The sequence below is a fragment of the Oncorhynchus nerka genome, linkage group LG21 (assembly GCF_034236695.1).
Source record: "Oncorhynchus nerka isolate Pitt River linkage group LG21, Oner_Uvic_2.0, whole genome shotgun sequence".
Taxonomy (NCBI): Eukaryota; Metazoa; Chordata; class Actinopteri; order Salmoniformes; family Salmonidae; genus Oncorhynchus; species Oncorhynchus nerka.
The window spans coordinates 9,524,146-9,539,474 of record NC_088416.1 but is presented as its reverse complement, the minus strand read 5'-3'; the positions used below and the strand labels follow the sequence as shown (position 1 = coordinate 9,539,474).

General features: G+C 43.8%; 1 pseudogene; it reads left to right on the top strand.

The window, feature by feature from the left end:
• Positions 1 to 15,329, top strand: part of LOC115103817 (mucin-2-like) — a 40,082-nt pseudogene that overhangs the window by 21,420 nt on the left and 3,333 nt on the right.

Here is a 15,329-nt window from a genome sequence, read left to right as displayed (position 1 = left end):
ACATATTTCAAGCTGTCAGGCATTCCTTTGGCAGCAAGAGCCTCTCTGTAGATGCTGCAGTGTACCCAGGTGCTGTCGGGAGCAACTGCTTGCTTGCGCGTTACCACTCCACTATGTCTCCCTGTCATGGCTTTTGCGCCATCAGTACAGATACCAACACATCTTGACCACCAAAGGCCATTTGATGTCACAAAGGTGTCCAGTACTTTAAAAATATCCCCTCATGTTGTCCTGGTTTCCAGTGGTTTGCAGAAGATGTCTTCCTTAATTGACTGACTAAAAATCGTAACGGACAAACACCAGGAGCTGTGCCCGCCACATCTGTTGACCCATCCAGCTGTAACGCATATAATTCACTGGCTTGTATGTGAAGCAGTAATTGTTTCAAAACATCTCCTGCCATGTCACTGATGCGTCGTGAAACCGTGTTGTTTGATGAAGACATTGTCTGTATAGTTTTTTTGGCCTATTGTCCCAGCCATATCCACAGCAGCAAGAAGAGTGAAGTCCTCCACAATAGTATGGGGCTTGCCTGTCCTAGCCACTCGGTAGCTCACCATATAAGACGCTTCTAGCCCCTTCTTATTAATGGTACCTGTTGCTTTTATACATGTCTTACTACTCGAAAGTCGTCTTAATTCTCGCTCAAACTTATTTTTAAAATTGGCATGTTTTGTTTCTAAATGTCTGAGCAAGAGTGAAGGTTTCATCGAGTTGTTAGAGTTCTTTTACACATATAACACACTGTGGCTGAGGAAAGACACTACTTCCAATATAAGTGAACCACCAAATCAATGGATGTCTCATCATATTTGCGCCTCTTTCGATGGCCTGTCCCTGTCTGTTCGGTGCTTTCCCGGGAAAGGGGGCAGTAGCTCTTCAGCTGCATCAGATTCACAACTGTCAGTGTCCATGCTAGTTGGTCTAACAACACATGTAGAATTACTGATGCTAGCTTTGGATGTGCTCGTGGAAGCAGAACAACTTGTGTCGTCGACAGGTGCAGGTGTAGTACTGCTGGTAGTAGCAGTACTACCAGTAGAGCTGGTATGTGTCTCTATGGAAGCAGAACAACTTGTGTCGTCGACAGGTGCAGGTGTAGTACTGCTGGTAGTAGCAGTACTACCAGTAGAGCTGGTATGTGTCTCTATGGAAGCAGAACAACTTGTGTCGTCGACAGGTGCAGGTGTAGTACTGCTGGTAGTAGCAGTACTACCAGTAGAGCTGGTATGTGTCTCTATGGAAGCAGAACAACTTGTGTCGTCGACAGGTGCAGGTGTAGTACTGCTGGTAGTAGCAGTACTACCAGTAGAGCTGGTATGTGTCTCTATGGAAGCAGAATAACTTGTGTCGTCGTCAGGTGCAGGTGTAGTACTGCTGGTAGTAGCAGTACTACCAGTAGAGCTGGTATGTGTCTCTATGGAAGCAGAACAACTTGTGTCGTCGACAGGTGCAGGTGTAGTACTGCTGGTAGTAGCAGTACTACCAGTAGAGCTGGTATGTGTCTCTATGGAAGCAGAACAACTTGTGTCGTCGACAGGTGCAGGTGTAGTACTGCTGGTAGTAGCAGTACTACCAGTAGAGCTGGTATGTGTCTCTGGACGTGGCCTTTTTTTGTTGCCATTTATACCTTTTCGAGCAAACGGCATGAGCAGCAGCTACGTACGGAGTGTTAGTGGAATTCCCACGAGAGAGTAATGGTTAATGTGATTGGATGTTAATTACAGGTAGCCTAGTCAATTATTTGCCATTGTGGTGTTATTGGGTCTCATGAAACTGTTAAAATACCATGGCAGTAATGATTTTAAAAACATCATTTAGTAATAACAAAATATTATAATAAAGATTTTCTTTACCTTGAACAGAGTAATTTCAACACTGGAATGTATTATTCTTGTATTGAAAATTTCAGCAGAAACTGCATTACCGCACCGTGTCTGTCTGAATTTATGTTGTAATTGAAACAGTTAAATGGATGTTCTACTAGATCTTTTCAAATGACAGAAATTAGTAACTGAATAGTCAATAATAATAATAATAATAATAATAATAATGAAAAAATGAAGTGTCCATGACTGTTTACACACAGAGAATTTTAAATAAAGTTTGATTTTGAATGAAGCAACATGTCTGCCAGTACCTTCAAGATGGCTACCAGTTAAGCAGATCTCTTTATATTTCTCCATTTAAAAGTTAAACATTCTTTTGTCAGACTGCATACACGACGGTGTTGATTATCATTACCGAGACAGGTAGTTTTCCACATTTTAGAAAAACTATTATTTGAAAATATACTTCATTAATGTCTTATGTACAGTTGAAGTCGGAAGTTTACATCCACTTAGGTTGGAATCAAGAAAACTTGTATTTTTTAACCACTCCACAAATGTCTTAACAAACTATAGTTTTGGCAAGTCGGTTAGGACATCAACTGTGTGCATGACACAAGTCATTTTTCCAACAATAGTTTACAGACAGATTAAGTCACTGTATCACAACTCCAGTGGGTCTGAAGTTTACATACACTAAGTTGACTGTGCCTTTTAAACAGCTTGGAAAATTCCAGAAAATGATGTAATGGCTTCAGAAGCTTCTGAATAAGCTAATTGACATAATTTGAGTCAATTGGAGGTGTACTTGTGGATGCATTTCAAGGCCTACCTTCAAACTCAATGCCTCATTGCTTGACATCATGGGAAAATGAAAAGAAATCAGCCAAGACCACAGTTTAAGACCGCAATTTAAGGCCAGTTGCTGTAGAGAGAACTTGTGTTTCGGTAATGAGAATTGAATCCTACAGACTATTTTTTTAAATATATAATAAACTATTCATTTAACTATTTACTAATTGTTATTTTTCTTTGTCCTCTTTTAATTGCAGACAGTCAGCAAGTGACCAAAAGAAAGCTTTAGGGAAGGCTGACAAAATGTAGGGAAGTTTACATCGACCCAGAACTCCTGGAGGAGGACAGAAGGAAAGAGAGCGGTTAGGTGTTCGAGAGGTTACAATAAGCGTAATTATATATATCTGTGTGTGTCTATAGGAAATCAATACCCTACAGTGTTAGGAAGTCTACACATGCGCACACAGTCAGTAAGCCATTCAGTCTCTACTACAGAATGACGTGTCCATAACTGTAGGGATATTTCCCATGTTTTGAGACGTGCTCATTTCATGTCATGCTTCCTTTCCATTTCCAGATATCAAAAACGCAAAATTGTCAAATCACAACTCAAGATCTGACAAAGAAGCAACATGAAAAGAAGAACCATTTTACAGATGGAAAAACTGCTGAAAGCTATATTGGACATGACACCAAACGAGGAAGATGATACACTTCAACATGTTCAAGAAGCAAAATTAAGTTTTCAAAATCTTCAAGAGAACCTCCTGTTAGGGTCGCGTCAATTCGAGTCTAGTATCAGGATAAATATGACATTGAGTCACCGATTTGTATACTATGTATTTTTTATTAGCTAAACAATAAGTGGTAAATGCAATTTTCGTATATACGGGCTCTCTGTCCCACCTCGCAGGGCAAAACAGAGAACTGACTTGTTCTTGACAAAGATATTATAAATATACCCTGACAGAAATAGTTCCTGCTTTTGAGCCGGCCTGTCAGGGTAGAGACTGGGTGTGGTTTAGACTCACCCAGCCTATCGTTGATTGTTGGCGCAGAGCTGGTCCCGGCCCCCGGGCGCTCCAGTTGATAGATGTAACTGTTGCTGTGAAGAATATCTATGCGCTCATGCTCGATACTGTTATCTCGCACCTGGCTCCTGTTATCTAACAAAAGACCATTTGTCCTCGCAACACTACGTTCTGAATGTGCCCCCCCAAACTCATTGCACAGTTCCTGTCTTCATGTTATTCTGTATTTTTCCATCATGAGAAAGGCCCATGGCCCTGAAACTGTTAACACTGTTTCAAGTCAGCTATAACACATACATACATCCACACAAGCCAACAGCAGATAATATTCAATCACATATATGGTAATGGGCTATAGTGCATAACACAGAATCCTCATAATCCCCAAGAGAACAGACATTCACCTCAGCAGGTAAATGTCCCTGCCATCAACTCCACTCCTAAAAGAAGAGCGACGTCTCTACAGACACCAGGACCAATGAAGACATCTACCCCAAAGGAATCACCCCAAAAAAAGGAACAGAATAACACACTATCACAATTGAGGTCAAAGTTGCGCTTCACAGAAGAGCAGAGAACCCAAGAGATGATCAACCTAAAGAAAAGACTGAAAAGACCTGAGATGAGGGTCAAGAGGAAGCAGGTAATTGTCAACATGGAAGGCAGAGAGGTCCAGAAGAGAACTACAAAGAGAGGTCATCCGAGAACATTACCCAATAACAGCCAGAGAAGACTAACGCGCAAACCTGTTAGCCGCTTCCTTCATCAAGATGACGTCTCCACTGTAACAGACGGGAAATCCAGACACATTCTGTAAAAGGGCCAGATATTCTGAAAGAGCCTAATGGACACTATAGCAAGTCTTCATAGAAGATTTGTCTGAGAAGCCAAGGCACAACCTTTCCGAGGGTCAATTCTTTAAACTTAAACCATTTTGGATTGGCCAGCGACGAGTCAGAGAAACATGCTTGCAAATGGCATGAAAACTTTGGCTTGAAGATAAAGAAGCTGCACCAGCTTGGGGTCATAGAAACATCATCCCCAAGGGACACTAGGCCAGTGTGTGTAGTGACAATGACATGTTCTGTTTTTAGCCCATGTATGGTGTTAAATTGTCAGGAGATTTTTTAAAATTAATGTTCAAAAACACTTCAGACCTGGTTATTAATGCCTAAAAGGGACATTTGTTGACGCAGGTCTTTAAAGATTCCAACCAGTCACTAGCCTGCCTGACAGCTTGATTATCTGGGGGGTGCCATGGCGACGGAGGGGGATTCTAATTCCCTGTGTCTGTATTCTCTCCTTTTCTCTATCTGGAGACGGTGCCCTTGTCCTGTTTTAAGCAGTTTGTTTTTGTCTGCCCATCTCTCCTCCTTTACTCCTCCCTTCTGTGTATGTACAGTACCAGGAATTTAGCCAGCACCCTCTCCAAACCCTCCTGCTGCTCCCCTCCCTCCCCCGTGAGGGCATCTGTCATGTTGGTGGGCCTTAAGACTGCCTCTGAGAATGGGAGGAATCCAGGGTGTTGTATAAGATGGGGTAATGTGTGTTGAGAGCCATCCATATGGGAATGGCATCAAAATGGTCACAGGAATGAAATGGCAGTTACACCTCATGATCTATTAATTAGATGACAATCTATGCAGGTCCGATACCTTTTTTTTAAACATTTTTAATTTGACCTTTTATTTTACTAAGTCAGTTAAGAACAAATTCTTATTTTCAATGACGGCCTAGGAACAGTGGGTTACCTGCCTGTTCAGGGGCAGAACGACAGATTTGTACCTTGTCAGCTCGGGGGTTTGAACTTGCAACCTTTCGGTTACTAGTCCAACGCTCTAACCACTAGGCTACCCTGCAGTCTGATGCATTATAACAGAGTTGTTTAGTAACTAAAAGTAGATCCTTGACTCTAGCTCTTGCGAAATGCAGTCACACAATGTTCCTGTCCCAACCCTTCTCCCCCCTTTGGGGATGAAACCATGCCGTTTCGGCCACCGGCTTGGGCAGGGCATAGTTACTGTTTAACGCAGATGCCCTTTACACATTATGATAGTATAGTACCCAAGGCCTCTGTAAATGGGCTGTCTCAGTTGCTAGAGATTTCCACAGCAGAGGCACTTAATTGAAAACCTAGACAAGCAGATTTAGGTATTTTGTTCTCTGTGGTAACGGGATGTTTCATTGCCACTGGGGCAACACAAGCCCCAGGAATGCCTTCTGTCTCAATAAGCAGCACGAGGGGGCTGTTTTTGGATGGCTCACTAGCCAAGCAGAGCACTGTCCGAGGCAAGGTTCCATTTGCTGGAAGGTGGCCCTGGAGAGAAGAGGGCGAGAGGAGAAACTCTGACAGGGAAGATGGCCATCCCCCAACAGGGATAAAGTATACCTCCGGGGGCGCTCTTTTTTTTTTTTATAAAAAAATAAATACATTTTTTTTAACTGCAATTTTTGAATCTGTCGACTTGCGGTGCCAAAGGAGCCTGGCTGTGTCTGACAGTGAAAGGAGGGGGGAGACTCAAATGAAACTGTCCCGGCAACACTTTCGCTCTTACAATAGGCTAACATTTGTTGGGTATCATTGTCATCACATAAAATGTATAAAATTTTTAATTGCCATTGAATTACTCTTTCAATAGCAGAGGAAGCTGACATTTTTATTGTAGAAAAGGGCTGGAGTGTCGTGCACGGTTAATAGTTTAGAAATGAAGCCTCTTTTTATGGCAAAGCTTTCATAGATTGGCAACATCTTGGATACCCCTTCCTGTTGTATCCTTAAATGGCTCTGACTTAGAATACGTGGACAACTACAAATACCTAGGTGTCTGGTTAGACTGTAAACTCTCCTTCCAGACTCACATTAAGCATCTCCAATCCAAAATTAAATCTAGAATCTGCTTCCTATATCGCAACAAAGCCTCCTTCACTCATGCTGCCAAACATGCCCTTGTAAAACTGACCATCCTACCGATCCTCGACTTCGGTGATGTCATCTATAAAATAGCCTCCAACACTCTACTCAACAGACTGCATGCAGTCTATCATAGTGCCATCCATTTTGTCACCAACGCCCCATATACTACCCACCACTGCAACCTGTACGCTCTCGTTGGTTGGCCCTCGCTTCATACTCGTCGCCAAACCCACTGGCTACAGGTTATCTACAAGTGTCTGCTAGGTAAAGCCCCGCCAAATCTCAGCTCACTGGTCACCATAGCAGCACCCACCCATAACACGTGCTGCAGCAGGTATTTTTCACTGGTCACCCCCAAAGCCAATTCCTCCATTGGTCGTCTTCCAGTTCTCTGCTGCCAATGACTGTAACGAACTGCAAAAATCTCTGAAGCTGGAGATTCATATATCCCTCACTAGCTTTAAGCACCAGCTGTCAGAGCAGCTCACAGATCACGGCACCTGAACATAGATGGGCTGTTTACAGATTGGCTATCTACCTACCTCATCCCCATATTGTATTTATTTATCTTGCTCATTTACACCCCAGTACCTCAACTTGCAGATTAATCTTCTGAACATCTACCATTCCAGTGTTTAATTGCTATATTGTAATTACTTCACCACCATGGCCTATTTATTGCCTTAACACCCTTAACCTCATTTGCACACAGTGTATAGATTTTTTGTTTGATTTTTTCTACTGTATTATTGTCTGTTTGTTTATTCCATGTGTAACTGTTGTTGTATGTGTCAAATTGCTATGCTTTATCTTGGCCAGGTCGCAGTTGCAAATGATAACTTGTTCTCAACTAGCCTACCTGGTTAAATAAAGGTGAAATAAACAAAATGGCTGTGAATCTATTGCACCACTAGGGCATATCAACCAAGTATTGGCTTTGAATCTATTGCACCACTAGGGCATATCAACCAAGTATTGGCTTTGAATCTATTGCACCACTAGGGCATATCAACCAAGTATTGGCTTTGAATCTATTGCACCACTAGGGCATATCAACCAAGTATTGGCTTTGAATCTATTGCACCACTAGGGCATATCAACCAAGTATTGGCTTTGAATCTATTGCACCACTAGGGCATATCAACCAAGTATTGGCTGTGAATCTATTGCACCACTAGGGCATATCAACCAAGTATTGGCTGTGAATCTATTGCACCACTAGGGCATATCAACCAAGTATTGGCTTTGAATCTATTGCACCACTAGGGCATATCAACCAAGTATTGGCTGTGAATCTATTGCACCACTAGGGCATATCAACCAAGTATTGGCTGTGAATCTATTGCACCACTAGGGCATATCAACCAAGTATTGGCTGTGAATCTATTGCACCACTAGGGCATATCAACCAAGTATTGGCTGTGAATCTATTGCACCACTAGGGCATATCAACCAAGTATTGGCTGTGAATCTATTGCACCACTAGGGCATATCAACCAAGTATTGGCTTTGAATCTATTGCACCACTAGGGCATATCAACCAAGTATTGGCTTTGAATCTATTGCACCACTAGGGCATATCAACCAAGTATTGGCTGTGAATCTATTGCACCACTAGGGCATATCAACCAAGTATTGGCTTTGAATCTATTGCACCACTAGGGCATATCAACCAAGTATTGGCTGTGAATCTATTGCACCACTAGGGCATATCAACCAAGTATTGGCTTTGAATCCCTTGTTGACACTTACCAAACCCTTGTAGCCACAACAAATATACCAAAGCCGCTGAACTTGTGCCACCCAAGCAATTAATACTGTATGGAAAGCAATTAATACTGTATGGAAAGCAATTAATACTGTATGGAAAGCAATTAATACTGTATGGAAAGCAATTAATACTGTATGGAAAGCAATTAATACTGTATGGACTCCACTGAGCTTTGACTCGCATCCCTTCTTGACTCCCTGAGGATCAGGAGATTCTGAGTCTTTCTGTGAAGATGAGATGGGGGGGGTCATGTGAGGTTACCGCTGCACGCACAGATGACTGGCCTCTCCTTCCTTTCAGAAGCAATCTCTCGCTCTCCACCCCCCCCCACCTTAATTGAGTGCTCCTGTCGTTTCGCGGTCCCTACGTGGAACTGACCCAGATGGGAAGGCCAATCTGCGTTCGTGTGCGTTTAGTTCATCTGTCCACTCCCTCCCTCTCTCTTCCATCATGTTAGTCCTGTCGCTCCCTCTCTCTTCCATCATGTTAGTCCTGTCGCTCCCTCTCTTCCATCATGTTAGTCCTGTCGCTCGCTCTCTCTTCCATCATGTTAGTCCTGTCGCTCCCTCTCTCTACCATCATGTTAGTCCTGTCGCTCACTCTCTCTTCCATCATGTTGGTCCTGTCGCTCCCTCTCCCTTCCATCATGTTAGTCCTGTCGCTCCCTCTCCCTTCCATCATGTTAGTCCTGTCGCTCCCTCTCTTCCATCATGTTAGTCCTGTCGCTCGCTCTCTCTTCCATCATGTTAGTCCTGTCGCTCCCTCTCTCTACCATCATGTTAGTCCTGTCGCTCACTCTCTCTTCCATCATGTTGGTCCTGTCGCTCCCTCTCCCTTCCATCATGTTAGTCCTGTCGCTCCCTCTCCCTTCCATCATGTTAGTCCTGTCGCTCCCTCTCCCTTCCATCATGTTAGTCCTGTCGCTCCCTCTCCCTTCCATCATGTTAGTCCTGTCGCTCCCTCTCCCTTCCATCATGTTAGTCCTGTCGCTCCATCTCTCTTCCATCATGTTAGTCCTGTCGCTCCATCTCTCTTCCATCATGTTAGTCCTGTCGCTCCCTCTCCCTTCCATCATGTTAGTCCTGTCGCTCCCTCTCTCTTCCATCATGTTAGTCCTGTCGCTCCCTCTCTCTTCCATCATGTTAGTCCTGTCGCTCCCTCTCCCTTCCATCATGTTAGTCCTGTCGCTCCATCTCTCTTCCATCATGTTAGTCCTGTCGCTCCCTCTCTCTTCCATCATGTTAGTCCTGTCGCTCCCTCTCTCTTCCATCATGTTAGTCCTGTCGCTCCCTCTCTTCCATCATGTTAGTCCTGTCGCTCCCTCTCCCTTCCATCATGTTAGTCCTGTCGCTCCATCTCTCTTCCATCATGTTAGTCCTGTCGCTCCATCTCTCTTCCATCATGTTAGTCCTGTCGCTCCATCTCTCTTCCATCATGTTAGTCCTGTCGCTCCCTCTCCCTTCCATCATGTTAGTCCTGTCGCTCCCTCTCCCTTCCATCATGTTAGTCCTGTCGCTCCATCTCTCTTCCATCATGTTAGTCCTGTCGCTCCCTCTCTCTTCCATCATGTTAGTCCTGTCGCTCCATCTCTCTTCCATCATGTTAGTCCTGTCGCTCCCTCTCTCTTCCATCATGTTAGTCCTGTCGCTCCATCTCCCTTCCATCATGTTAGTCCTGTCGCTCCATCTCCCTTCCATCATGTTAGTCCTGTCGCTCCCTCTCCCTTCCATCATGTTAGTCCTGTCGCTCGCTCATTTCGTCACTGCGTACCTGTTTGTAGTTCCTTTCCTCCCTCGTCTAATGCAGTCTCGTCTAACGCGGCTCATCACCGCCTGTCTTCAACTAATTCCCCATGTCATCTAAAGGCACCAGCACGACCGCTTTCTTGTTTATTCCCGCTGCTCTTTACCACGCAGTCAAGGTCCTGCTCCCTCTGTCCCATCGACGCACCCCATTACAGTATAATAATGGCGAAACCTAAAGGCCTTTTGTGTCTCGCAGCCTTTATTTGATCCCGCTAACAAATGGAAACAAATGGTCGTTCCTGTTGGGAGAGGCGATTTGTGGCCAGGCGTGCTCGGCCGGACCACTTCAGGCCCCTCGTACGACCGTAAGTTTTTGTCGTTGTCGGCTGTGTCCAAACCATGGCGAGCCAATGAAAAGAACAGCGTGACGGATATTGGGCTAATTGACTGAATCGCAACAATGCCATAAAACGGTCAGTTCCTCTGTTTCCTATCCCTTGTTTTGTTTTAGACGCTGTGTACGTATGAATCTGTTCTGGAGAAATGAGAAGCAAAGCATCGATTTTTGCACGAACACAGTGCTGCCATTGTTTCATTACACCTGGTTCTTCTGTGTGCAGAAACACGCTGGGAGCATAATGTAGTATATAGCCTTAGGCTAATCATATAAATTGCCCATTTTTAAGCAGCTGTTTTCAATGTAGCGCTGGGCTACAACTCATCGCACAAGCCTGTCCGTGTGAACGCCTCGCACCAGTCTGTACATGTAGATTGCACACACCAGTATCACGCGTGTCCAAGCGTAGCTCTGTAGATGTACGTTACTATTCCCTGTTCCGCTGTTGCATAGCGTAAGGATAATCGGTCAAGTGTGCTCATAACTGCAAGGGCACACACACACACACACACACACACACACACACTTGACATTCAGTTAGCTCAGCAGTATGCAGGGGGAGGGGCACTGCCTTGCTCAGGGAAAGGGCGCTTCTGGATCCTGTGGCTTCTCCACAGCTGTCTGGCACCTGTTAGAGTGACCGAATGGCAGATCTAGGATCAGCTTACCCTCCAAATCCATTACCTCAGCCAGGAGAGGGGTAATTTAGAAACTGACCTCTATTGGACAAGTATATTACCTACTGTTCAGTTTTGTGCCTACTGAACACGAAACCAGGAGTCTTGGGAAGGTTGAGCTCCACTGTTAAGAAGAGGCAGTGTTTTAATGGATCAGTGGCTCATGTCTGCCTCTAACCCTCGATTAGTCTCCTCTCTGTCCTTGGAATAGTACTTCTCTCAACCCTCTTGAGTGCGACCCTCCCCCACATCCTGTTATTTTTCCACAATCACTCTTTCCCACTCCATCATTCCCTGTATCCTTTCCTCTTCCCCCACTAGACTGGGATTAGAAAATGACTAAGCGATGTGTTGCAGGCAGACAAGGAATGGGCCTTGTTAATGGTTGTCTGTTACTTCTTGAAATTGCCTTTTATGTAGTGCAGGACGGCCCTTGACTCCTCTCGCTTACTGTACGGTGAGCACTGAGCAGGTGAATGACCACTACTGACTTTTTTCCCCCCAGGTTTAGAGTGAATTGATCATAGAAAAGTCCCAAGCCTATTAGCTGACATTAATTAGGCAGCTGATCGAATGGTACTGAACCAAAGTCCTACACTGAGTGCACAAAACATTAGGTACACCTGCTCTTTCCATGAGACTGACCAGGTGAACGCTATTATCCCCTATTGATGTCACTTGTTAAATCAACTTCAGTCAGTGTAGATGAAGGGTAGGAGACCGGTTAAAGGATTTCTAAGCCTTGAGACTATTGAGACATGATGTCTGTATATGTGTGCCATTCATTAGGTAAATGGGTAAAACAAAAGATTTAACTGCCTTTGAACCAGGTATTGTAGTAGGTGCGAGGTGCACCAGTTTGAGTGTCAAGAACCGCAACACTGCTGGGTTTTTCACAAGTTTCCTGTGTGTATCAAGAATGGTCCACCATCCAAAGGACATTCAGCCAACTTGACACGTGCCAGCATCCCTGTGAAAAGCTTTTGACACCTAGAGTCTATGCCCCTACATAATTGTGGCTGTTCTGAGGGCAAAGCGGGTCGGGTTTCAGACCCAGGGCCTCGAGCTTGGAGGGTACTATGGTGTTGAATGTTGAGCTGTAGTCAATGAACGGCATTCTTACATGGGTATTCCTCTTGTCCAGATGGGATAGGGCAGTGTGGTGGGGATTGCATCATCTGTGGATCTACTGGGGCGGTAAGCAAATTGAAGTGGGTCTAGGGTGATAAGTAAGGTGGAGGTGATATGGTCCTTGACTAGTCTCTCAAAGCACTTCATGATGACAGAAGTGGGTGATTCTCACAATCTTGGTTTCAAATATTTCAATGAAATCTTTAGACTTGCATCAATAAATGTCCTTTTTAGGCATTAATAACCAGGTCTGAAGTGTTTGAGCATTAATTTAAGAACATTTACTGACATTGAAACATATTTCTTAATCTCATTTCCGCAATGGTCTGAAAACGTCAAGACCATTAGGAAAACTAATACATTTATTTTATGAGTTAAGTCACGCACAGTTACTTAACTCTGAAATAATATATATACATATATATATATATATATTTATTTTAACTGCGCTCATTACCGCAACACCTTCCGCAATCTACAACCTAATTTTATATTTCATTGAAACCTGACATTTTTTTCAGAATTGTGGCAACCCTGCATTTAAAAGCAAACTACTATTTTTCCTTTCATTAAATTAACACCTGTTGCGGTAATGATACATATGTTTTGGAAATGAGGTTTATGTTTTCGGTAATGATAATAAGTATACTAAAGGCTGAGGTATGGTTAAAAACGAATGTAGACAAAAATAGGAGATATTGGCACAATCATGGATTCAAGTTCAATCAATTTAATTTTGCAGTGCTTCAAAAGTACATAACATACATGGGCTAAAAATAGAGAACACAAAAACAACACATACAAAAACAGAACATGTCATTGTCACTACACACACTGGCCTAGTGTCCCTTGGGGATGATGTTTCTATGACCCCAAGCTGGTGCAGCTTCTTTATCTTCAAGCCAAAGTTTTCATGCCATTTGCAAGCATGTTTCTCTGACTCGTCGCTGGCCAATCCAAAATGGTTTAAGTTTAAAGAATTGACCCTCGGAAAGGTTGTGCCTTGGCTTCTCAGACAAATCTTCTATGAAGACTTGCTATAGTGTCCATAAGGCTCTTTCAGAATATCTGGCCCTTTTACAGAATGTGTCTGGATTTCCCGTCTGTTACAGTGGAGACGTCATCTTGATGAGGGAAGCGGCTAACAGGTTTGCGCGTTAGTCTTCTCTGGCTGTTATTGGGTAATGTTCTCGGATGACCAAACTTTGTAGTTCTCTTCTGGACCTCTCTGCTTTGACCTCAATTGTGATAGTGTGTTATTCTGTTCCTTTTTTTGGGGTGATTCCTTTGGGCTAGATGTCTTCATTGGTCCTGGTGTCTGTAGAGACGTCGCTCTTCTTTTAGGAGTGGAGTTGATGGCAGGGACATTTACCTGCTGAGGTGAGAATGTCTGTTTTCTTGGAGGCGGTGTCTCCTTGACGGTTTTGAATAACTTCTTCATTTTGCTTCTTGAACATGTTGAAGTGTATCATCTTCCTCGCTTGGTGTTCTGTCCAATACATCTTTTAACTGGTTTTCTTCTGGAATACCTTTTTTTGAGTTTTCCCGACACTTTTTTCTTCATGTTGCTTCTTTGTCAGATCTTGAGTTGTGATTTTACAATTTTGCTTTTGTTTTTGATATCTGGAAATGGAAAGGAAGCATGACATGAAATGAGCATGTCTCAAAACATGGGAAATATCCCTACAGTTATGGACACGTCATTCTGTAGTAGAGACTGAATGGCTTACTGACTGTGTGTGTGTGTGCTATAGAAGGGACTGAATGGCTTACTGATTGTGTGTGTGTGTGCTATAGAAGGGACTGAATGGCTTACTGATTGTGTGTGTGTGCTATAGAAGGGACTGAATGGCTTACTGATTGTGTGTGCTATAGAAGGGACTGAATGGCTTACTGATTGTGTGTGTGTGCTATAGAAGGGACTGAATGGCTTACTGATTGTGTGTGTGTGTGTGTGCTATAGAAGGGACTGAATGGCTTACTGATTGTGTGTGTGGTGGATGTGTGCATGCGCATGTGTAGACTTCCTAACACTGTAGGGTATTGACTTCCTATAGACACTGTATGAGGGCATAGGCTTCCTGTAGACTATATATACTAATTACGCTTGTTGTAACCTCTCCAACACCTAACCTCCCTCTCTCCTTCTGTACTCTTCCAGCAGTTCTGGGATGATGTAAACTTTCTCTCTACATTTTGTCACCTTAGCCTTCGCTGAAGCTTTATTTTTGCCACTTGCTGACTGTCTGCCATTAAACAGGACATAAAGCAAAATATCAACAATGAGTAAGTAATATTTAAATAGTCTGATTTAAATTCTCATTACCGAAACACAAGTTCTCTCTACCGCAACTGGCCTTAAATTGCAGCGGGAATGGTGTTGCGGAGGATGAGGAACCTGATATCCAATAGTTCTTCACGACTATATGTAAGACACATTTTTCTGGGCTAACAATGTAAGAAATAATACAAACAAAACACTGCAAAGTTTTCTAGGAGCTAGGCAGCCCTCTGGTGTTATTTTATCATTTTAATCATTTAAAAAATTACCTAATTTAACTAGGCAAGTCAGAACAAATTCTTATTTACAATGACGTCCTACCCCGGCCAAACCCTCCCCTACCCCGGCCAAACCCGAACCTGGATGACGCTGGGCCAATTGTGCGCTGAACTATGGGATTACCAATCACGACCGGTTGTGATACAGCCTGGAATCGAACCAGCGTCTGAGATGCAGTGCCTTAGACCGCTGCGCCACTCGGGAGCCTGTCATTGCGTCCTCTTGGTCAGGTTATTGTAGATGTGAATGTGTTCTCCATAACCTACCTGGTTAAATAAATAAAGTGTGTTCTTCCCCAGGCCTGCCGCTGATCACACTGGATTGTTAATGGGCACATCCAAGCCAGCCGCTGCCGGCTCCAGCAGACCTGCAGCTTCCAGAGTCGGCACCACAGCCCCCTCTACTGGCAGGACTACCACAGTGCAGGCACCCAAACCTACAGGCCCTGCCAAGAAAGGTGCACATGCCTTACAGGTTTT